Source organism: Mastomys coucha, unplaced genomic scaffold (genome assembly GCF_008632895.1).
Source record: "Mastomys coucha isolate ucsf_1 unplaced genomic scaffold, UCSF_Mcou_1 pScaffold20, whole genome shotgun sequence".
Taxonomy (NCBI): Eukaryota; Metazoa; Chordata; class Mammalia; order Rodentia; family Muridae; genus Mastomys; species Mastomys coucha.
The window spans coordinates 109,724,662-109,733,440 of record NW_022196903.1 but is presented as its reverse complement, the minus strand read 5'-3'; positions in this window follow the sequence as shown (position 1 = coordinate 109,733,440).

Here is an 8,779-nt window from a genome sequence, read left to right as displayed (position 1 = left end):
TTTTTTTTGCCAAACTTCTAGAGATGCATTTGCTGCCAAAATATTAAAGGCGTACACAAAACGCCTAGGCATCAGCTACAGTCAGGTCATATTGCTCTTCTGTAAGATGAAGAGTGTCCTTTGAGCAGAAGAGCATGGCACTGCAATGACATACAGCAACAGGCTGACTTAGGACAGATCCTGTGCTGGCCGGCATACTGGCCTTCACCTCAGTATCTTCCTAGGATCTGAGGATCAGGACGCCCCAATCGTTTTTGCATGAATGAAATAAGCACACGATGCCTGTTTCACTGATTTCATTTTTGTTTGAGAACAAAAGACTAAACAGTATTCCTTTTCTTAATGTATTTGGATTAAGAGAACCATGTGACGTATGTGTTCCTCACCACCACCTAGAGGGTGATCTGTTCATCAGCATGGAAGACAGAAAAGCTGAGGTTGAGAAACTGAGTCCAGCTGGAAAGGGAGCACGGCCGGCTTTGATGGTCTACTGCGAGGTGTCTGCACTCTCCCCTGCAATTTTACACACTGACTTCTCCAGCCATTGTGTTCCCTCCACAGCATACTCGATAGACTGACCAGAGCGTGTTGCCATAGCTACACCCAGAGGAGACCGCACCTCCATTCCCTACACTCACACAGCCATAGAGAGCTTCGTCAGTCACATATATTACTGAGAACCAAGGAAAGACCATTGAGCACCACACAGTAAAAGTTGGAGCCTGACTCTTTCTTCAGGACCGAGGTGAGGGTATGAAAAAGTAAACAAGCCTCTGATGAGGGGAGGGTCTTTACAGGGATAGAATATTTTCAGCTAACCCCTTTAGACTAAAGGAGCAGATTCCCCTGCAGAGAACTGCCCAACAAGGAGGCAAGGAATCAAGATGCCAAGAGTGTACGTGAGAATGACCATGAAGTCTACCTCACCAGTCTCTTCTCCTGAAAGGCATCGCACTAGCTCTCCTGTGAGGATTCGCATCCAGCCTCAGAATTATCATGAAGGGTGTGAAGGAAAGAGCAAGATTTCTGATACCAGCTGTGCGATTTAAACTCCTGCTGCCCTCAGACACCACATCAGTCACACTGGTGTAGCTCACCCATATGCCAAATCCTCTAGTGGTTAAGCCACCTAGAAAATAAACACACATTGTAGATTTCATCACTTCTAAAAACAGCTGCACTTAAAATCCCTGAAGTTAAAATTTACATTTTTTTTCCTGAAGGTAGGATGAATTTTACGTGGTACACAATTTATTTTTAGTGAATTTTTTTTTTAATTCCAGTTTGTGGTTTATAGTTTCACAAATAAAACATTAACGTCTTACAGTAATTAAGAATGAAGAATTTACTAATCCTCATTTTTAAATCTCTGTAAGGGCTCAGGAGTTTGGAAACATTATGTAACTCATTTAATATACTTTATTGAATATGAAGATTCATAATCCTACTGTCAACATATTTCAAGAACAGAAAACTGAAAATCAGAACATGCTCAATTTTCAAGTATTCAGCTTTAAATTAAAATGACTTTGTCTGGCCTGTCTATTAAAGTCACTCTAAATGACCTTCCCTAATCCTGGAGCTGTAGTGGAAAAAGCTAGTATCCCCAAGCTTTTGGATTCCAGCTCAGAATGCTTTGTTAAGTAACACCAACCTACATAGAGCCTAGCAGATGTTAAAGCAGGGTCAAGAAAAAAGATTCATCATCAACACCTGCCATGGGCATTTTTCAGCCTGTGCTGTGGCATGCAGACCTTAGCCACATTAGCATCTCATCCACATCATTGCCACATTCATGGATCCAACAGTAAGGCAGTGAGTTTTAGGTAAGGTAGACGGTATAGGGAGAAATATTCCCATGTCCACTGGTGCTATGTAACTAAATACATTTAGCTAAGGAAATGCAGGCTGTTTCTATGTCACTCACTAATATCAAGCAGGCAGGATTACAAGTCAAGCTTTCCCCATGGTTTTATGCCACACCATGGAACAAACCAGTCCTTGAAATACTCATCATTACCTTGATCAACTTCCCTCTTGTGCAGCAAATTCAATGCATGGATGACTTTCTCTCTGTCCAACCACATGGTGGAACTGAGTTCCTGAGCAGGCAGATGTAGATTTTTGTCCTCCTGTTTTAAGTTCATACGGCCAAGGCATTTAGGCTCATCTTTAGTAAAAATTTGTCCCTGTCCATGGGAAACACACAGGAGGGGTGTTCACATCCTTTCCTTTAAATGGACCCAGAAGGAGCAATTAAATTAAATCCCTCTTTGCTGGGGATTTGGCTGTCATGGGTGGACACGTACATGCCATCTGGGCTTCAAGCCAAATGTGAGGAACAGAAGATAAGCCCCAGTGGGAGATGTCAGGACATCTCCACTGTCCCAGCTCAGAGGATTGAGGTCAGGAAAGACCCAGGCTGTTACTCAGAATAATACATTCACACCTAGAAATGTGGCATTTTGTTTTCTCAAGCTGATTATATTTGCTCAATATAATGATGGTCAGTTTTATGCACTTTCCTGAAAATTGAATCATTCCATTCTTGATGATTGAATAAAGCTTCATTGTCTATATATACCACAATTTCTTTATCCATTTATCTGTTGATGGAAACCCAGGTTACTCAATACTAGCTATTACAACTAGTACAGCCATAACATAATTGTATAAATATTCGTGTGGTACATTGACTTACAGTTCTTCGACAATATACCTAGGCCTGTTATGGATGGTTCTTATGATCGAGTTTTTTTAAAGAACTTCCACACTGATTTCCATAGCCTTTGGACTAATTTGTATTCCTACCAACAACACATGAGCATTTTCCTTGCCCTCTGGCTTCTCCAGCACTTACTGTATTTATGCTTTTAATGGTGGCCTTTCTGACTACAGTGAGTTTGCATATCAGTGTAGTTTTGATTTGCATTTCTCTTATGGCTAAGAAAATGTAGTATTTTTTCATGTTTACTGGTCCCTTGTATGTTATCTTTTCAGAACTGAGTGTTCATTAGCCCATTTATTTACTTAATTGCTTGGTTTGGTAGTATTTAATAATTTGAGTCTTCTATATTTCCTAGACATTAATTTTCTGTAGAGATACAGTTGAAAACGTATTTTCTTCCATGTCATAAGCTATCCCTTCTCATTGTTTCCTTTACCCTGCAGTTGTTGTTTGTTTTTAATTTTGTGGAAGGCCCTGCTTGTCAAGTTTTGGCTTTATTTCCTGAGCTATATTGGTGTCCTTTTTAAAAGCCCTTGCCTGTGGCTGTATCTTCAGTTTTGCACCAATAGCTTTAGAATATTAGGTACATCAAGTTGTTTATTTGCTACAAACTCCTGTGCATTACTGCTCAAGGACCACGTCTTCTCACTTTTCCCAGGAACCAGTGGCACCTATTAATGAGCCCCACAGGGGGCATCCTCAAACTGGCACCTTTAGTCGAGATGATAATGTCAAAATGTTTCTCATCTCAAATAATGTGCAGTTGTTTATACCAAGATCTTTGACAAAGGGATGGAAGAAAGTGTGTGTCAAAGAAAACAGCAAAGGATGAGGTCACAGTCACTGGGCAGGAGCCAAGCTGGGGATGTGACACACATAGTCACATGGGTTCTACTGTCCCTTCCCTCTATGCCCCTGCCCTCTACACCTCTTCCCTCTACGCCCCTTCCCTCTACACCCCTTCCCTCTACCCCCCTGCCCTCTACACCCTTTCCCCTACCCCAGTGCTCCCTTTTTCTAGCTTCCTTACCTCTGTAAGCACTCCAGATTAAATATGTAGATATTTAATCCGAAGCATTAAGAGAACTGAGACATCTTGAATTATTTTTGACCAGGGTGAGAGATAGGGATCTAGTTTCATAATTCTACTTGTAGATATCCAGTTTTCCCAGCGCCATTTGTTGAAATCTTTTCTCCAGCATCTTTTGACACTTTGTCAAGAGTACATTGGCTTCCAGGACAAGGTAGTATGTACCTGTAATCAAAGCACTTGGGAGTTAGGGACAGGAGGGTCAAGTGGTTATGGTCATCCCCAGCTACATTGGGAATTCAAGACCAGCCTGTGCTACGTGAGGCCCTGTGTCAATAAACTATAACAGATGGGTGTAGCTGTGTGGTTTCACTTCTGGTTCCTCTAAAATATTCCACTGATATATATTTTTGGTTTTGTTCAAGTATTGTGTCTTGTTACCATGGCTGTGTAATGTAACCTGAGGTCAGTGTGGTTCTTTTTTTAGCATTATTTTTGGCAATTCAGACTTTCATACTTTCATATGAATTGTAGAATTATTGTCTTGATTTATCTGAAGAATGAATGACACTAGGATTTTGATGGGTATTTCATTAAATGTATTAATCACTTGTGGTAATTTAACCATTTTGTGATATTAAGTTTTAGATTTGTGACATGAAATGCCTTCTAGTATCTTCATTTTTTACAGATTTTTACTTTGTGACATCCTCTTTTCTTAACTCACCAAGTCTAATTTGTGCTACCTAAATACTCCTGGATATGACCTTTCTACCTACCAGGGGCTATACCCTTTAAAAAAAAATAACCTGGCTCTACTTCCCCAAGAAGCTTCTCATTGTTAGTGGCTCCTCAGGTGACAAGACTGTTTCCATACTAGGATTTTTTTTCCCTTGCACAGATCTGTGCATGCTGACACAACTTCTGTAAGTGTATATTTGCAACTGTCTTGCTATGTCTGGAAGACACTATTTTCTTATAGCCATCCACCACCTATGGCTCTTACAATCTTTCTGCTAACCATTCAGCAATGATACCAAAGCCAAGGGAAGAGGCATGACATGTAGATGTTCCATTTAATATTGAACATTCCACAATCTTTTATTCTCTGCACCTTAAACAGTTGTGTTAATCACTGCCCACTGAATAAAGAGGCTTCTCTGATAAGAACTGATAGATAACCTAATCTCTGAGTATAATGGTAAGTCATTAGGAATCATTTGAAGGCCATTAAACAGAATGGTACTAGGTTCTTCTCAATGAACCATGAACAATCTATCTATGGATTCTTGGTCAAGATAACAGTGCCAGATATAAGTTCCATCTCCTGAAGTGAGCCTTAAGCCCATCAGGTAGTGTTTGGTTACAGCCATGACGTTTGTGTTGCTATTGCACCAGCAGGTGTGTCTTACCAGGCTACTCATCATTGTTGCTTCTGGAATTTGCAGCTGGGTAAGGCTGATGGCCACTTTTCTCTTCCAGCACAATAAAAGCCAATTATGGATGAAGATTGCAGGTGATGTTAGCTTGATTTCCCTGTATTCTGCTAAGTCTTCAATACCTTGTTAAGGCATTCCTGTTGTGTTTATTGAGCACAGCGGCTATTTAATCTTTCTTCTTATCATCCTTACAGTTTGATGTTGAGCACGGTAGTAAACTGCTTCTGGACTAAACCTGAAGTTCCATCCTGAACATTTGATAAGTAAGAAAGAGAGAGATGCACTAAGTAAAGGAAGTCCTCAGTGTGTGCTGTTGTCATGAGCAGGGCCAACACTTTAGCTCCATGGGAAATGCCAGAGTCTTCCTTCCTGGCCTGCATGGGTGTTGACAGTGTCTACAGAAAACGTCCACTCTAGTTTTCTCATCCTAGATGTTTACAGCCTGAAGAGTGTTATCTTACTAATAGCTAAACCTGCCCCCATTGTTCAGCTGTGCGCCATAAACCACACATCCTTGTTCAGCATTTATGCAATATCCCTGCCTCCAAGTTCAGCTGTCTGTAATAAACCTGCTGAGTTCCCAGAGTGCTACAGCTTCTCCTTCAGATAGCTCAGAACACAGATCCCATCTTTTCTGTGTTCCTGTGTTTATCCTTTTTTTCTTTTCTCCCTGAATAAGTCAAGTACCTTGAGCCATGCAGGATGTGGCAATCATACATTAAGTGGACTGAATTGAGTAATACTCCATTGTGTAAATGTAACAGATTTTCTTTATCCATTGTTCTGTTGAGGGACATCTAGGTTGTTTCCAGTTACTAGTTATTATGACTAGAGCTGTAGTGAACATAGTTGATCAAGTGTCCTTGTGGTGGGATGAGGTGTCCTTTGCATATATGCCCAAAAGTGGACTAGCTAGATTGTGAGGTAAATCAGTTCCCAACTGTCTTAGTTAGGGTTTTACTGCTGTGAACAGACACCATGACCAAGGTGAGTCTTATAAAAGACAACATTTAATTGGGGCTGGCTTACAGGTTTAGAGGTTCAGTCCATTATCATCAAGGCAGGAACATGGCAGCATCCAGGCAGGCATAGTATAGGAGGATCTGGGAGTACTACATCTTCATCTGAAGGCTGCTAGCAGAATACTGACTTGCAGGCAGCTAGAGAAGAGATTCTGAAAGCCCACACCCACAGTGACAAACCTACTCCAACAAGGCCACATCTACTCCAACGGGGCCACGCCTTCTAATAGTGCCACTCCCTGAGCCCAGCATATATAAACCATCATACTAACTTTCTAAGGAATCTCCATATTGATTTCCATAATGGCTGTACAAGTTTGCAGTTCCATCAAGAATAGATGAACGTTCCCTTTATTCCAGATCCTGTGTCCTTTGTCTTACAGAAACTTTTCAGTTTCATGAGATCCCATTTATTAATTGTTAATTTTAGTGTCTGTCTTATGGGTATTCTGTTCAGAAAGTCATCTCCTATAGCAATGAGTTCAAGATCATGCCCCACTTTCTCTAATATCAGGTTCAACATATCTAGTTTTATGTTGAGGTCTTTGAACCATTTGGAATTGATTTGTGCAGAGTGATAAATAGGGATCTATTTGAAGTCTTCTACATGCAGACATCCAGTTTGACCAGGACCATTTGTTGAAGATGCTTTTTTTCAGTGTGCATTTCTGGCTTCTTTATTAAAAGAAAATCAAGTGTACGTAGGTGTGTGGATTTATATCTGGGTCTTCAATTAAATTCCATTGATCAATATGTCTGTTTTTATGCCAATACAATGTTGTTTCTATTATTATAGCTGGGCATGTTGGAAGTGGGAATGGTAAGACCTCCAGCACTTCTTTTATTGGTCAGGATTTTTTATCCTGTTTGTTTATGAAGCTGAAAATTATCCTTTAAAAGTCTGTGAAGAATTCTGCTGGAATTTTGAATGCATTGAATCTGTAGATCAATTCTGGTAGGATGGCTAACTTTACTATCTCAATCCTACTGATACATGAATATGGAAGATCTTTCCATCTTCTGATATCTTCTGCAATTTCTTTCATCAGTGTCTTAAGGTGTTATGAGATTTTCACTTTGATTAGTTAACCCAAGATATTTTGTGTTAGTTGTAGCTATTATGAAAGGTGTGGTTTCCCTGATTTCTTTTTCAGTCCATTTGTCATCTGTACATAGAAAGCGTACTGATTTTTTTTATCAGTTCATTTTGTTCCAGCTATTTTGCTGAAAGTGTTTTTCAGCTGTTGGAGTTTCCTAGTGGAATTTTTGGTGAAACTTACATATTCTATCACATCATCTGCAAATAAAGGTGCCTTGACTTCTTCCTTTCCAATTTGTATCTCCTTGACATCCTTCAGTTGCCTCATGCACTAGTTAAGACTTCAAGAACTATATTGAACAAGTATGGAGAATAAACAGCCTTGTTCCTGTGTCAGGAGCCGTCTTAGGACACGCTAATAGCTAGCAGGTGATCTTCCTGTGACGACTGCCTTAGATTAAAATCTACAACAGAACTCCAGTAGGCAAGGCCCAGAAGAAAATCATTTTAGGAAAGATTCCTGCTATCAATATGCTTCCCCTGTTATTATTGAACATACATGCCAATCATCAGGTATTAGCCCACCCTTTTGAGCAGATCTACAAAGATGTAGTCTTGTAGGAATGCTACATAGACAAATAGATGACTTCTAAATTCTTAATGATGATCCTATAAGAATCCCTAAAATTATACCAGTATTTATGAAGCCCTTTTATAGTAGGACTGCTATTAGGTCCTTTCTGATAGTCAAAGCTGCAATGAGCACTCTGTCAGTCACCCATGTGTCACCAGTTAATTGCCTCTTAGATAGTAACCAGACTTTCTCCTACTCAGAGCACATTCCAAGAGGTTGTAAAACCATTAACCAAAGGTCATAAAAAGAGGACTAAGGTTTTACTATAGATGCTATTTTTAGGACAGAAGATAAAATGTTGCCTGGGCTTATCTATGCAAAACTTCACTAATTATTTAGTTTTTTTAACCCTCGATGAACCTGTGGACCTGTGACAGGTGATGAATGTTTAGCTAGATAATTACTCCTAATGGATATGCCTATAAACTTCTCTGTTGTAAACTTCTTATTCAGTTCATGATTTGATTTTATGTGTGAACTTGTAATGAACAATTTACCATGTGATCATGTATTCTGAAAGATATATAAGTGCTGAGGAAGAAAAAACGAGCGTGAAGAATTTTCCCTTATTCTCCTTTATCAATCATTCCATTTCCTCCCGTTTTTCTTAGAGAATTTTCATAGGAAACTTTTTACCACTTAGTAATAAATGCTAAAATCACATTTAAAAGTGTCAATTTTTCTTCCTGCGACTTCAACTAGCAGGCTGAAAGTTAGATCCTCAAAGTTCCTACTAAGATAGAACAGAGGAGGCTATTTTACTTAAACTCTCTCTGTTTTAGGATGAGGTGCTAAATGCCAGAGACTGCAGTTTCTGGCCTCAGAGGAACACAGAAGACAGGTCAGCTACAGTAGCTGAGTAGATTAGACTTAGATAAGTAAACTTT